We start from the raw sequence: 16,145 nt of genomic DNA on the forward strand, positions 1-16,145 counted from the left end.
CACCCCCTCACCCTCTACCCCTCCCCCTCAACCCCTCACCCTCACTCACCCTCACTCACCCTCACTCACCCTCAACCCCTCACCCTCACTCACCCTCAACCCCTCACCCTCACTCACCCTCAACCCCTCACCCTCAACCCCTCACCCTCACCCTCACTCACCCTCACAACACATATTGTGTTACAATAGGTGTTACATTTGCGAAAGATAAAACTATTGGCATTGTAAATAACAAAGCTATTAATTCGCTATTTTCAAAACAAGCACATAAATAAAAAATGTGTCCTTTACAATACCAATAGCTCAAACTTTCCTAATGCGAGACCTATTGCATTGCTGTGCTTCTCTCCCCTGCTGCACTCTCCTGCTCTCTAGAGATGTGGCCTAACGACCAGAGCTGCCATCTAAGTCACGTAAATACAAAACCTGTTGCATTCCAAATGCTATAGGTGTCACATTCGCGAAAGTTATAACTATTGGCATTGTAAATGACAAAGCCATCAATTTAGCAATTTTAAAAACCAACAAATAAATAAAATATGTCATTTACAAGACCAATAACTCCAACTTTTCTAATGCGAGACCTATTGCATTTCCAATGCTTGTTTTCTGGGTGCGCTCAGGGTGGGTAGTTAATCACTTCTCTCCTTGTCGTCCACACTCAGATCACACTAGCCGCCCCTGGCCGCCTCGATCTGCATCGCGGACCCTTTAAACTGCGGTCCTAAAGAAATGCTGACTACAGTGGGCGGGGCTTGATGGCAATGAGGAAAGTCATGTGAACGAAGCAGAAGACACCAAAACAAAGTCCGACTTTGCGTTCGTTCTCCAGATACCGGCGGGTAGGGCTTACTGCTCCGCGGGCGGGTGTGCAATCACAGGTAAGGAGTAGGCGAGAGGGCAGTTCGGGGGGCTTTAACAGGGAAATTGTTTAATGCCTAGGTCTTCTGCCTAAATGTTAATTAAAAATACAAAAAGATAGAACTGCGGCTACAGCAGCCATGATCGCCCAGGGTTCAGATAGTTCTTAAAGTTAAGGTCCGCGGGTGTTTCGAGTGGAAGTTTTAAAAGACGTGTTTTCTTCCCACGTTTGGGACGTGCCCTTGTGAGGTAGCCCCTGGCAATGTATAATCGTGACAACTATTTAAATATTGACTTTCGCATGACTTGTTTACGCACTGTGTGTGTAGCATTGTTTTGTTTATGTTAAAATGATTAGACTAGTAATATGTCTGTAACCTCGTCCTCATACATTCGAGAGCCATTTGATTGACAGCTATGGAAGTAACGTACCTGGTAACAATGATGTGTGGGTTCAGAGTCCACAGGCGGAATCACTGCCCTTGCTGAGGTGGAGAGAAGTGACCTCTGCAGGCTTCTGTAACTGGCCGAAAGCAAGTCTCTGGTGACTGGTCAAAGGTGTGAGATGAGAGAGATAGGGCACCCTAGGTTAGGGATATCTGATTACTAGGTGACACGAGGATACCGTGTTGAAAGTTTAGGATTTTATAACAAAAATAAATAAATCAAACACACAAATGGGTTAATTCTGGGAGCTATATTCTTGATTCACCTCCGATGGGCACATTTAAAACTCCATAAGGCTACGTTTTTTTTTTCGTTTTCTTTTTTCAAATAGTTTTTATTGATTTAAAAAAAAATGTAACACAAAAGGCAAGAGACCATGAACATAAGGAACATAAGTACCAAACATAAAATAAGTAAAATAAGTTGTAAGAAAGGCAGTCAGGTGTTGGCGAAGGTCTCCGCCGTTCTTGAAGGATTGTGACATCAAGGTACATGTTAAACATTCCTGTTACAATAAAGACAATAATATGTTGAATAGCATGAATTTCAATACAGTGGTTCGCCTTCCAGGATAGGACTGTCTGAGATCAATCTCCATAATGGAAGGTCTGTTGCACAAGCTATGGGCCATATGTATCAACAAACCCTTTTGCGATTCCTAAATAGCGATTTTTAAGGAATCGCTATTTAGGAATCGCAAAATGGTATGTATGAAGAAAATCGCTTTTTTTAGCGATTCCTTAATCTTCCTTATTTGCGAATTCGCATTTTGCGGATTCGCAATTGAGGAATCATTTCCAATGCATTCCTAGGGGCCAGGAGGCCCATAGGAATGCGGATTCGCAATTGAGGAATAATTTCCAATGCATTCCTAGGGGCCAGGAGGCCCATAGGAATGATTGCGAAATAATTCTCAAATTGCGAATTCGCATTTTGCTAATCGCAATTTGAGAATTATTTCAAGGGTGCAGGGGTGTCTCAAAGATACCCTGCTGCACCCCTGAAATGTACATGAGTGTGCATATGGCGCACATACATGCCCTATGGGCATGTGTGTGCATCACATGCCACCTTCAAAAATGCCAAATTGTGCATTTTTAGAAGAATTCGCAAGTTACCATCAACTACAAGTTGGTGATAATTTGCAAATTCTTAACCATAATTCGCAGCCCAAAAATGCTACATACATAGCATTTAAGGGATCGCAAAATTGCGATTCCTTAAATGCTATGGCAAAATAAGGAATCGCAAATCTTTGCTATTCCTTATTTTGCGAATATTTCATACATACCAAAACATGCAAAAAGGCCTTTTGCGATTCGCAGAGGCCGAAATTCAGCGATTTTCGGCCTTTGCGAATCAAAAAAAGCTTGATACATATGGCCCTATGTTTTTTTACAGAGAATATTCAGAGTTAAGCAGGACCAGCAAATCCAGATAGTTAAGACGAAGGTTAATTTTAATATTGACTGTCTAATTTAGTTAGGGCAAATAGAAAATGTCCAGACATACAGCCAGATTTCATGTGCCTTGTTTTATGGTGTGACTGCTCTACTAAGTGTGTCCTAGAATGAAGGACATGCTGTTGGTAGAGACTCCTAGGGCCATATGTATCAAGCCTTTTTTGATTAGCAAAGGCCGAAAATCGCCGAATTTCCGCCTTTGCGAATCGCAAAAGGCCTTTTTGCATGTTTTGGTATGTATGAAATATTCGCAAAATAAAGAATAGCAAAGATTTGCGATTCCTTATTTTGCCATAGCATTTAAGGAATCACAATTTTGCGATTCCTTAAATGCTATGTATGTAGCATTTTTGGGCTGCGAATTATGGTTAAGAATTCGCAAATTACCACCAACTTGTAGTTGATGGTAACTTGCGAATTCTTCTAAAAATGCACAATTTGGCATTTTTGAAGGTGGCATGTGATGCACACACATGCCCATAGGGCATGTATGTGCACCATATGCACACTCATGTACATTTCAGGGGTGCAGCAGGGTGTCTTTGAGGCACCCCTGCACCCTTGAAATAAATCTCAAATTGCAATTAGCAAAATGCGAATTCGCACTTTGAGAATTATTTCGCAATCATTCCTATGGGCCTCCTGGCCCATAGGAATGCATTGGAAATTATTCCTTAATTGTGAATTCGCAAAAAGCGAATTCGCAAATAAGGAAGATTAAGGAATCGCTAAAAAAAAGCGATTTTCTTCATACATACCATTTTGCGATTCCTAAATAGCGATTCCTTAAAAATCGCTATTTAGGAATCGCAAAAGGGTTTGTTGATACATATGGCCCCGATTGCGGGTCCAACAGTGAGGATTGCTCCAGACAGTGGAACAGCCCCCACGCTAGTGTGACGGAACTGGCTCTATTTTTGGAAAGATCTCCATTAAAATGGCAGCTGATTTTCAAGAACATTAGAGTTTCGAGCACGCTGGATGTGAAGAGCCCTGAGAACGCATGTACAAAGGGCACCGCATGGTCCCTCCGAGTCCCTGCCGTATTCTGCCATTTATCACTGCATTGCGACTCCTGTCCTCCCAAAGGGACACGGGTTGACATGCTGGAACATGAACACTTGACACAAGGTCTCCTATCCCACCCTATCCGGGCGGAGAGATCGGCCTTGGTGGGTTAGGTCTGGCTCATGAAACGCTTTCTTATTTTGCTTACGTGGTTTCCCTTTTACACCCTCGGCTGCTTGCCCTGCTGATTCGGCACACGAGACCAGCGGGGATTGCAACACTTAATGTTAATGAGTTCACAGCGAGGGCCCTTTAACTGCTGAGTGATACTGTCAGGAGTTACCTTTGAACCCAGACCTGCGAATGGTCCAACAGGACCGTTGTTGACCTTTGGCCTGCAGAGGATGCGTCTCCTGTACGTTTTGCTGCTCCTATGTGTGCTTATAAGACCTACAAATAACCAGTCACACAAAGCACCTTCAGCTGTAGCGCGAATAAATATTGATCTTTATTTTATTATATATGAATTATTAGTCACGATAGCGCCTAGGTAAAGTTAATGAGTTTTTCAGCCATCAATTCTGTGTCTCTCTAACTGTTGCCGTGGTGTAGCGCTGTTGCTTTAAAAACCCCTACAGCACTAGACATGCCCCTAATATGGTGATAATATGGTGTGCTCAACTTGTTGACTTATTTGAAAAAGCATTGGCAAAGCCAGAAACCGGTCCTCGGAAGCTTGTTTCCGGTCCAGGGACGGCATGGCTTGGCAGTTCGGGCTGGACTGTTCCCGTGAGGCACTGATTTGCATATGGCCATGTCTGAACTGGGGTGGTGTGGAGTGCAAAAAAACGATGGATTTAGGCCCAGATCCTTGTACTGGGGTGAATGTATGACATTGTTCTGCATTCTGTCCATCAACTGTGGTTTTTGCAAAGCCAATAGGTCTGGCTTACATTTTCACTCTGGCCTACAATATTTTAAAAAGCTTGTTTCAGTAAAAATACGGAAGGAATTGCTTTCAAAATATTGCACATTTATGTGATAAAAATGTGATATGTGATGATTGAGTGTACTTCTGAGATGCAACATAGTTCCTGATGCATTAGAATGCTAGCATTTCCTAGCAGGCGATGTGATACACTACTAAACATCCAAAGGCGGGTTGTGAGAGGACCACTCCTGGGTAGAGCCAAAGCCCACTCCATGTACAGGTTAAAGAATTGGTAACAATAGTTCTTGCACACTGCTAGCATGGAAAGGTAACACATCAGTGATAGTATATGTTTTGCATTCCTCTCTGTTACAACCGAGGAGAGGGTTCTCTGAGCTGGAAAGTTGCGGTAACCCATCCCTCGTTACAAGGTTATCACACTGACCAGACCGGAGAGGGGGTCTTTTTGCTCCTCAGCTGCAGCTTCAATGGTGGTAGCTTGTAGGTTCACTAAAATTCAAAACTGGCCCACCAAATGTGGGTCCCGTAAAAACTGCTAGTGGTTATTTGTCCCAGACCACTCTACTCTCCCTTGCCTCCCCCATGCAGCAGGTCTGACTGATTTTGGTCCACCGTAGATGGAACTGGCAAAGACGTCTACCAGTGGCCTCCATACTCTTCAACATAGAAGACACTGTGGGCGAAGTGCTGCAATGTCAGGCATCCAGAATCACCTATCAACTCCACTTTTGGTAGGCCAAAGACCTGCAGCCAGTGACCAGCCAAGCGTCCTCTAACTCCTGTTCCTCTCGACCAGATGCTGGGCAGGCGTAGACTCCTGTCCCTGCCAACTTTGCATGAAGGTAAGCTCTGCACCACAACAGGTCGGCCTAGTACAGGATTCTGGTAGCAGCACCAGCATCACAAACAGATGACTGCTCCAGAGACAGGCCTGGCTGGTTCAGTACTGTTGCAGAAGGACCATGCTCCCCCAGCTCCAAGTCAAGACCCCAATTCACACCCCAATTCATGTGAGGTCCAGTGAAGTCTGTCAGCACTGTTTGTAGATTGGTTAAGTGAGCATTGGTTTTCCCCACTGCGCCATCCTCAAAGTGCAGCCCCAGTTGTAAGTCAATGTTGTTCATAATTGAAGCTAGTAGAAAGAGCCCAACCTTCCATGGGCTGGCCAGCCCTGCAGCAGCCAGGATGTGCCACAGTGGATGTATTCCTTCAGCTAGGACATACCGCACTAACCCTACAGTAGCTAGAACTGGATTCAAGTTCTGGAATATGGCGCTGCTCCTACTGATGGAAGACAACCACATTTTGTGTCCGATGGGCCCAGGGATAATACCCATGTTTAGGTGCAAATCTCAGTTTTTAATTAGATTGTATCTTCTTTTGGTAAAAGGTGTCTAAAACAACGCACTTTTCTGCTCCCTCTTTAGAAAATGATTTGAGTGAAACCACAAACGGAAGCCTTTTAAGTTAAAACATTTTCCTTAGAGATAAAGAGAGTACATGAAAGTCAAACACGCCAGAGGAAATTAGAGTAGAAAGAAAAGGATGGGCAACAGAAAAGAACAAGCATTGGCAAATTCAATACATCTCGCCTATACAAGAGCTGTTGGCTCTGGCAATGTGGTTTTGCCATGTTGTAAACCAGTTGGGCTGCTGTTCAGCATGGCTAAAAGTTAGTGGTGTGGTGTATTAGAGTGGAGTGGGAGAGTAGAACGCTGTTGAATCGATTTGTTGGAGTAGGAGTCGTAGAGTGTCGAAGAGGGGAGTAGAGTTCAGCGATTCAGTGGCAGAGACTGTTGTAGAGTGCAGTGTTATAGAGTGCAGTGTCATTGACTTGATTCGCGTAAAATGGAGTGGCGTAGAGTGGAATAGGGTGGGGTGGGTTGGAGTGGATGGGACTGGAGTAGATCTGGCAGGATTGGATGGGGTAGAGTGGGTTGGATTGAGTGGGGTGGATTGGAGTGGGTCGGCTGGATGGGGTGGATTGGAGTAGGGTAGATTGGAATGGGTTGAGGTGGATTGGAGTTCTTTAGATTGATTTGGTGTCAAGTGGATTGGATTAGGGTGGGGTGGATTGGAGATGCGTGAATTATAGTGGAGTTAAGGGGTGGATTGGAGTGGATTAGTGTGAGGTGGATTGGAGTTGAATGGACTGGAGTGGGGTGGATTGGGAGTGGTGGGCTGCATGGATCGGATTGAGTGGGCTGGACTAAACTGGGGTGGGCTGGATTGGAATGGGGTAGAGTGGGGTGGTTTGGAGTGGGGTGGACTTAATGGGGTGAATTAGATTGGAGTGGGGTGGTTTGGAGTGGGGTGGATGATTGGAGTGGGGTAGATTGTACTGTGTAGATTGGGTAGATTGGATTGTGTTGGGTAGAATGGAGTGCGGTGGAATGAAGTGGCGTAGATTGGATTGACGTGAGGTGGGGTGGGATGGATTGGAGCAAAGTAGATTGGATTGCAATGGGGTGAATTGGATGGAATTTAGGCAAACTGGATTGGGGTAGAGTGGATTCAGTTGAGGTGGATTGGATTGAGGTGGATTGGGTGGGGTACATTGAATTTGGCTGGATTCGATTGGTGTCGGGTGATTTGGACTGGAGTGGGGTGATTTGGACTGGGGTGAGGTTGATTGGATTTGGGTGAGATGGATTGGACTGGGGTGCAGCGGATTGGAGCAGGGCGAATTGCAGGCGGATTGCTTTGGACTGGAGTGGGGCGGATTGCTTTGGACTGGAATGTCTCACAAGCGAGACTTATGCATTAGTGCATGCACTCGCAGGCTCGCCCCTAAAAACATAGGGGAACAAAGAGGGATTTTGTGTTGGGGCAGTAATTTACCTCATCAAATATTCTCTTATAGTTTTCTCTCAAAACCCATCTTGTCAGTGTAGTGACAGCAGATGTGCTTCAGGTGGTGAGCCAGGGTCTTAAACTTCTTCATACAACCACATTCATGTAGTTGACTTCAGTCCATCCAGGAGGGTTTGAATTGCTTTCGCACTCAAAACCATGCAGGTCTTATTGTTGTGCTATGCTCTCTCTTGTTGAGGATCACACAGCAGCCCTTCCACCCATCTCATAAAGACCCTTGTGGATCACTTGGTGAAGCCATCTCTTCTATAATGTCAGTTCAGTGGGGTCAGGGTAGAGAAAAACACGTCTAAGAGCGTCCCTGATGGAAACCGCCGTTGGTTGGAAGCATCTATAAGGCTGCATGGGCGTAGTTAAGTACCCGCTATACTTGCTCAAACAGGGTGATACTGGGGCAGAGTACATTTTTTTTGTGGCCCTTTTTAACTTTCATCTCTGGCACGCATGTTATTGCAAGTCAGAAGCAGAAACTGATAAATAGTGTATAAATAAACTACAATGACAGAGCTGTGAGGTGGGGTTCAAAAGGTACCAGAAAGTGTAAAACGCTGACGAAAAGAAAGAAAAGTTATTAAAACGGCAAAGAAAAAAATAAGTTGGAGGCAAATGGAGCGAAAAGCGTAAAGGAAAGAAAGTAGATTGCAAATAATGAATGAAAGATAAAAGGAAGCAGGATAGAAAGATGGTGCAAAAGAAGAATGGGAATTTGTAAAGAAAGCTGTAAAGGATGGGAAGAAAGAATGAAAAGGGGAATAAACGGTGGAAAGAAGAAAATATGGAAATAATAAAGAAATACAAAAAGAACAATGAAAGGCAAGAAAGAAAACACATGTAGGATTACAGATCACATATAAGTGCAAAAGAATCCAAGAGATGTTGACCACATATAAAGAAAATAAGGCATGCGTATAATATTTTGTTTGTTTTTTGCGCTGTGATTTCACTTGACTTCACTGGCAATATAAAAAAATCAGACAAAAGCAACTCACCTGACAAAAAAAGTCATGAAAGGGTTAATGTGCTTGCCCAGGAGGCCAGATCAGACAGTGGTGCTATTTCCTTCATTTGAATTGTCACTTATCTTCACAAACTCTAAAAGCTGTGATAATGTATGACTTCTGTTCTCAGTGCCACCTACCCTTTGTTAGAAATCTTTTCAAAATAGCTCACTGTTCACCCAATCTAAAGTTTCACTTTGTATTTTTGGTGAAGATGGGCTACGTTTCCATCACTCCTGCGAAATAAACAATCCTCTCGTGGGGCTGATACAAAAGGTCAAAAATACTTCAGATGCATAAAGACAGAATGCAGAACAATATCATACATTCACCCCCGTACAGAGATCTGGGCCTAAATCCATCATTTTTTCAGACCCGCAGTGGCTGAAGGGGCTGACCCACAGGCCTCTCTCTCTATGTTTGTGTGTGTGTTGAAGCTACAAGCTCCATTTACAGTAGGACACCAGCTCTGGCAGCCGGCTAAACAAGTCTAAAACTAACATATAACCATTGGAGGTACTTTGTAACATGGAAAGATTGGGGCATTGTGATTGAACAAGAAATAGGTCTTTCCAATTAAGTGATTAACCAGCCCCAGGAAAGAGATGCATGCAGAAAAGATAGTTTACAGATTAGTAAGATTTGGAGCTCGGTGTAAGAAAGTAAAGGGGCCCATAATCCCATATTAGTGCTAAAGACAATGGTAAATGGAGGAGAGAATCACATACGTAACCCTAGGATCACCGTAGCTGAATGAGTCAACACATAGCCAATAGGGCTGGCTAATTTGTTTCTAGATACTTGCATATATAGGCCTTAGTATCGAAAAATGCACTTGCATGGCATATGCAGTACATGGTAATATTGTAATAAGACACCCAGAATGTTTTGTTACACATTTTTATAATTGCTCTTTGTAATTAAACATAAAGGAAAAGTAGCCTGTTGCATGTATGAACCCTAGTTTAATTGTGTAACACAAAACGTATATATTGCTAGGGGGGCAGTTTTAAGGTGTTGTTGTGTTTGTGGTAGTGTTTGTGTGCAGGTCTGTGGAAAGAGCATTTGTTAAGTTAAAGTGAAATGAATATGTTGACATAGATATTGAAAGGGGACTTTAAGCTTTGCAATCATGAGGTAGCACAAGTGTAGCAGCTGCCAATATTTATTTCTCACACTTCGGAAGTATTTCACTGTTGCTGCATGTTGTGTGTGTCTGATTGTGTGTAAGCCTATTCTTCTGCCAGCTGTCCTGTGACAGTTCGTGGTGTAAAGGAAGTTGATGTCCCTGTGGTTTTTGATAATGAAAACATTTGAAGCCCCAGTTAAGTCAAAATGATTCGATTGGTACATTGAAAGGTTAGAGGGAAGTCTGCTGGTGAAGATTTCATTAGGGTATAAACTCCCTTAATACACCCGCAATAGGTACAGCACAGGCAGCAGAAGTATTCTCTCTCTCTCTCTCCCGTTTCTCTCGTCCGCACTCCTCATCACTCTCACTCTCTCTCTCCTCTCCTTTTGCTCTCTCTCTCACCCCCTTTCACTCTCTCTCTCCTCACCTTTCACTCTCTCCCTCCTCACCTTTCACTCTCTCCCTCTTCAGCTTTTTCTCTCTCCCTCTTCAGCTTTTTCTCTCTCCCTCATCACCTCTCTCTCTCTCTCTCTCTCTCTCTCCTCACCTTTCTCTCTCCCTCCTCACCTTTCTCTCTCTCTTTCTCTCTCCCTCCTCACCTTTCTCTCTCCCTCCTCACCTCTCTCTCTCTCTCTCTCTCTCTCTCCTCACCTTTTTCTCTCTCCCTCCTCACTTTTCTCTCTCTCCCTCCTCACTTATCTCTCTCTCTCTCTCTCTCTCTCTCTCTCTCTCTCTCTCTCTCTCTCTCTCTCTCTCTCTCTCTCTCTCTCCCCTCTCTCTCTCTCCTCACCTTTTTCTCTCTCCCTCCTCACTTTTCTCTCTCTCCCTCCTCTCTTTTCTCTCTCTCTCTCTCTCTCTCTCCTCACATTTCTCTCTCTCTCTCTGTCTGTCTGTCTGTGTCTCTCTCTCTCTGTCTCTCTCTCTCTCTCTGTCTCTCTCTCTCTCTCTCTCTCTCTCTCCTCACCTTTCTCTCTCCCTCCTCACTTTTCTCTCTCTCCCTCCTCGCTTTTCTCTCTCTCTCTCTCTCTCTCTCCCCCTTTCCCCCTCTCCCCCTTTCCCCCTCTCCCCCTCTCTCCCTCTCTCCCTCTCTCCCTCTCTCCCTCTCTCCCTCTCTCGCTCTGCACCTTTCTCTCTCACTCTCCCCCTCTCACCTTTCTCTCTCTCTCGCTCTCCCTCTCTCCCTCTCTCGCTCTGCACCTTTCTCTCTCACTCTCCCCCTCTCACCTTTCTCTCGCTCTCTCTCCCGCTCTCCCCCTCTCACCTTTCTCTCTCTCGCTCTGCACCTTTCTCTCTCGCTCTTTCCCTCCTCATCTTTTTCTCTCGCTCTTTGCCTCCTCGGCTTTCTCTCTCGCTCTTTCCCTCCTCAGCTTTCTCTCTCGCTCTTTCCCTCCTCATCTTTTTCTCTCGCTCTTTCCCTCCTCAGCTTTCTCTCTCGCTCTTTCCCTCCTCAGCTTTCTCTCTCGCTCTTTCCCTCCTCATCTTTTTCTCTCGCTCTTTCCCTCCCCACCTTTCTCTCTCTCTCGCTCCTCCCCTTTCTCTTTTCCTGGTTCTGCACATACCTTTGCCTTGTTTTCTGTTACATTAGGCATCATCAACTCATTTAAGGGACAATTGCATTTTATCTTAGGTATTTAGGTATTTAACGCTTGCTAGGTACAGCCTATAACTCTATTTAATTAGTATTCATTATTTCACATTCATGAATGTCAAGCCAGTTTACCGGGGCCTGCGTGACTCCGAGTCAATTAGGTAATATCTATGAGAAGTTCTGCAGGTTGACTTGGAAAGTTCACTAATTTGTTAAGTATCTCTTCTTTAATCTTTGACTTTGCAGTGAAGTGGAACAGTCTGTGTTTAGTCTTGTCGGGTGGTGTGGGTCAGAATGTCTAGTTTCCTAAAAATGTGTTGCAATAAAAGTGATGCTCAAGCAATGCTATTCTTTTGAAAGGTAAAATAGTTTTATTATTGCATTGTAATATTTATTTAGCGCTTACTACGTCTGTGTGGTGTGCTGAAGCACTTGCTCACCATGCTAGCAGGCTGAACCGTATATGGTGTGTGGTTGGAATCAGTGCTTACTTTTTAAAACAAAACAAATACGCGTCAGGGCCTTTTCGGGAGACGACTGCAGCATCCTTCACCCATTTCCCCTTCCAGGGCTGCCAAGAACAGTACAAACACAACTATGAATCCTCACACTCCTACAAGTGTGACAATTCAGACTATTCCAGGCCTCCCAAAACTATAATAATGGCGGCAGGTATCATTGTTTTTTAATGGATATTGACTTATTAAACTGTTATATTGTAATAGGGCTTTTCCAGCCAGGTTGGGATGACGTTTCTTTGTGATGTATTGAGTGTTCCATAATTGACGTCATCTGGTAGGGAATTTGACAGGTGGTCCAGCTGCGTCTGGCAGGGATCGTTTGGGGTTTTCTCTAACAATTTAAATTACTTCTTGCTGTGCTCATCTCAAAATTGGGCAGATAGCATCCGCTTGTGGTGGAATATCACTAGAGCCAGTGCTGACAGTTAAGTGCCGGTGCCAAGCACGTGAAGCCACTGGCTTAAATTAAGCACTGCTGTCTTGTTTTAATCCTGTGTGAGAAGTGTTTTGTGTCATGTGTGAAGACCACAGAGGTGCGGTATCGTGTTAAGAGATGCAGCACTTAGCAGCTTGATGGATGAAGATTCTAGAAGGGTAAAATAGGCGCCCAGTTTATGGTTTTCAGAAAAGTGGCAGTTTTGAGCGGCTCTGCGGGTCCCTTTATGATGTTTGTTATGTTCCTATTTCTCTTAACTGATTACTTCATGAGATTGTCCATTCTGAAATATTTTGTTTAAGGTTACAAGCTTAGTATCTTTCAGTTCTATAGAATTAACAATTAATTCAATAGATTTAACAACTCAACTGAAAGTAGTATGAGAGGATGTGGCCTTCCAGCCAGAGCTGTGTACTTTGGAACTGGGGAACCACGTTCGAGTCCTGGCGTCAGCTCAGCATCCTGTGATTCTGGGCAAATCACTTATTCTCCCAATGCCTTTATAAATTAATCTGACCTTGATAAATTAATCTGACCTTGTTAGATTAACTGGTGCTTGTGTGAATCACTTCATTGCCCATTGGCCCGACCGAGTTCGTGCTATATAGAAATGCAAAAAATAATAATCTGAATGTAGTATCTATGTTACACTGCAACTTCTCTCCTGCATGCATGGTGATGTGAAGATATATTAGTAGACCGAATTCCTTTTTGAGAGCCAAGTACAAGGATCTACAAGTGTTCTTACTGGCACAGTTCCATACCTATTTCCAGTTCCTCCCTATCATTTCCAGCATAGCTGCACAGAGGTTGATTGCAAAGCCTGGGCTGCTCGACCCGTCTTCATCAGCAGAGGTCACCTAGTCTGTGGCTCCTGGCTGCTCTGAGAAGGATCATTAGCCTGAGGGTAGAGTAGAAGTTTGTGGGCAGCAGCCGCACATGAACTGGTGTGCCCGGTGACCACTCAACAGGGTTTATTGTGGGAAATCGATGCGGCACACTGACCTCACATGAACATTAACGTTTTCTGAAGAAAAGATGTAGGCACACAGGCCTCATGCAGTCATCATGCAATACAGTGCAATAGAATTGATAAAGCGCACGGGTGCCTCCGAAGAGGCGTCCGGGCGCTAGCGGTTGTAAAGTGCACTGAAAAAATAAGCCAATGATACAGGGAACTTAGTTATCAAACAGATAGCTATGTGTTCAGTACTCTATAGAAAACTGATTCAGAGGGCACCAGACGGAGGATTTGAGGCAGCTAGTTCCAAAGTTTGGCAGTTCAATAAGCGAAAGAGCGGCCGCCTCTTCTGGCCTTACCTATCCTCAGGACACAATAGTTTCTGTCCATTAGATCGAAGCATTCTTGCCTGATTGTAGGGGAGCAGTCTTTTTCTCAGGTAACCAGGGCCTTTATGCTCGCCAGCTCTACAGGCGAGGATTATGGCTTTGAATTTTATATGACTGGCCACAGGTAGCCAGTGAAAATTGCGCAGGTGGACCCAAACCGGGACGCAAGCAGGTAACTTCAAAATCAGCTGAGCTGCCGCACTCTGAGTGATCTGCAAGTGGTGCAGCAGGTAGGATAGTAAACCAAAGTAAAAGAAGCTATTTGCATAGTCCAGTTTTTAAGTTAGAGCATGGATGACCGATTTACATCACTGCTCTGGGATCCGGTGTATTAGTAGCAACATGGTGGCCAAACATGATCATTAGCACCATACTGTCTAAGGTGCACAGAAATGGAGGGTAAAAACACAAAGGTCTTTTGTGATCATCAGCACATTTGTCTTGGGTCTAACACATAGACTACAGAGGGAACTCACAGCTTTAATGGCCCTTGGGGGTCGGTCTCGGCACCATTTGCAAGTTTACGGGTTTAAACAGCTTGATTTCTCTGATTCCCAGTTTCCTCACAGTAATAAACTGAACTCGTGCTCTTGCTGATCAGCGCAGGCTTCCAGCATGAACAGCATGCCTCCCCCTTGAATCCTTCAGGAGAAACAGCAGAGTTTCTTCCTCAGCTAGGGATTTAGGGCCAGATGTATCAAGCCAAATTGCGATTGCAAACGGTGAAATTCGCAAAATCGTAGTGTTCAATATAGGGAAGAAAAAACCCACTTGCAAAGTAAGGAATCATAAAATTTGAGCACGCATTTAGAGGATCGCAATTTGCAATTCCCTAAATGCTATTCTAGTAATCATCTTAAATTGTGATATTGCTTTAAGGAATTGAAAATTACCACCAACTTCAAGTTGCTGGTAATTTGAAATTTCCTAGAAAAAATAGCTTTTTTGCAATTTTCAAAGTGCCATGTGGCTCACATACATACCCTTAGGCAATACAGAAAGTGTGACCCCACCTCAAATGACTGATGCTGCCTTTGTCAGAAGGGAAACTTCCTAGAAGAAAACATTGTCGCAAACGCATCCAGTGGCACAGTGAGCAAGGGACCCACGTCTGGGCATACCCATTCCCCTTAGGGTAAAAAGTGCTACTGGGGGGGCGTGGCTAGCAGCCAACGATGGCGGCCGCAGCTTAGGGAGGCTCCCACAGTGAGGCGGCATCCCACACAAATCCGTCGCATTCATCCGACAAAATTACCGTTCTGACGGTGCGGACCGGGTCTGGTGACCGTGCGGCGCCTTGCGACACAGTTCTGAGGAAGCGGCGGCCCGGTGAGCAGAGCAAAGGACAGGCAAGAGGAGGGGCCTGCTCACCTCCTCGAAGCAGCGGAGTGGCTGGGGATCTGTACCCGGCCGGAAGTCGAGCTCCGGCGGTCATCAATAACCGGAAGTACCGGACCCCCGAGCAAATTGCCGACACGGGATCGAGAAGCTCCCGAAATACATACACGGACTGGTGCAACTGACGAAACCACAAGAAGTGTGCACAAATCACCACGGTTGTCACCACGCCGCGAGGGGCGGAACCGCCATTCTGAGCTGAGGAGCCGGCACATAAGCAGTGACTACGAGCGGCAATTGGACCCCCCGGGCAGGTACGCCAGAGGAGCCGGGACCGGGAGGAAGGCATCAGGGGTGGAAAGAGCTATCTGCAGACTTTAAAGGCACTCAGGGGTGGAAACCTGTTGGACTCAATGAATACCAGGATTATGTGCCGCGAATGACTGGGCCCCCTCCTCTGATCCCCCCCCTCCTACGGCAGGAAACAGGGTCACCACGCTACGGTTTTGAACTTTCAGCGCAGGGGATTGGAGGGGCACACTCCTGCCTGGGGACGCGCTGACACACAGGGTGACACCAGGAACACTGAGTTACAAGGTCCCCTGCTCTGTGACGCTGCCCGAGGGCACTGGAAGGGAGAAGAAGGCACCTAACTCCTAAACAAGGGCAGAAGAGACGCCTTGATTGCAGAAAGTGTGTGCAGGACGAGACTAAACCTTGCACTGCTAATAGTGGAGATACCGGAGGCCGGGTACACGCGAGGGGGGACCTGCACCACGCGCAACAATGTAGCGGCTGCGCGCACGATGGGGATCGCACCCAGGGATTGCGAGAGGGCTCCCCTCCCAGACCGGGTGGCACACCCATACTGGGGTATAGAACGATCGCTGGCAATACAGTATGTCGAATAGAGGCCCCAAGCACGGCTTCACACAGGCTAAACTTGATAAATTCGCATATGAAAAACAGACACCCCCTCAAGAACAACGCAAGACTGCGGGGAAAATGGCGGACACTGAAGGCTCAAAGAAGGCTACGCTGGACGATGTCCTGGCAGCATTGGCAAAGGGGCAAGAGACAGTGGGGACGACGGCAACCGAGGTCACATTAATACGTGCGGATCTTCAAAAAATGAACGAGAGAGTGAAACAGGTCGAGGTGGTGACCAAGTCTTTAG

At 45.4% G+C, this 16,145-nt stretch overlaps 1 protein-coding gene across 1 annotated transcript in view; it reads left to right on the plus strand.

The window, feature by feature from the left end:
* Positions 1–763: 763 nt before the first annotated feature.
* Positions 764–16,145, plus strand: part of TCN2 (transcobalamin 2) — a 153,993-nt gene continuing 138,611 nt past the window's right edge. The window contains exon 1 of the mRNA XM_086943302.1: positions 764–881. The gene's annotated coding sequence lies outside the window, so the exon portion shown is untranslated. The remainder of the gene's footprint in view (positions 882–16,145) is intronic.

The sequence above is a fragment of the Lissotriton vulgaris genome, chromosome 11 (assembly GCF_964263255.1).
Source record: "Lissotriton vulgaris chromosome 11, aLisVul1.2, whole genome shotgun sequence".
Lineage (NCBI taxonomy): Eukaryota > Metazoa > Chordata > Amphibia > Caudata > Salamandridae > Lissotriton > Lissotriton vulgaris.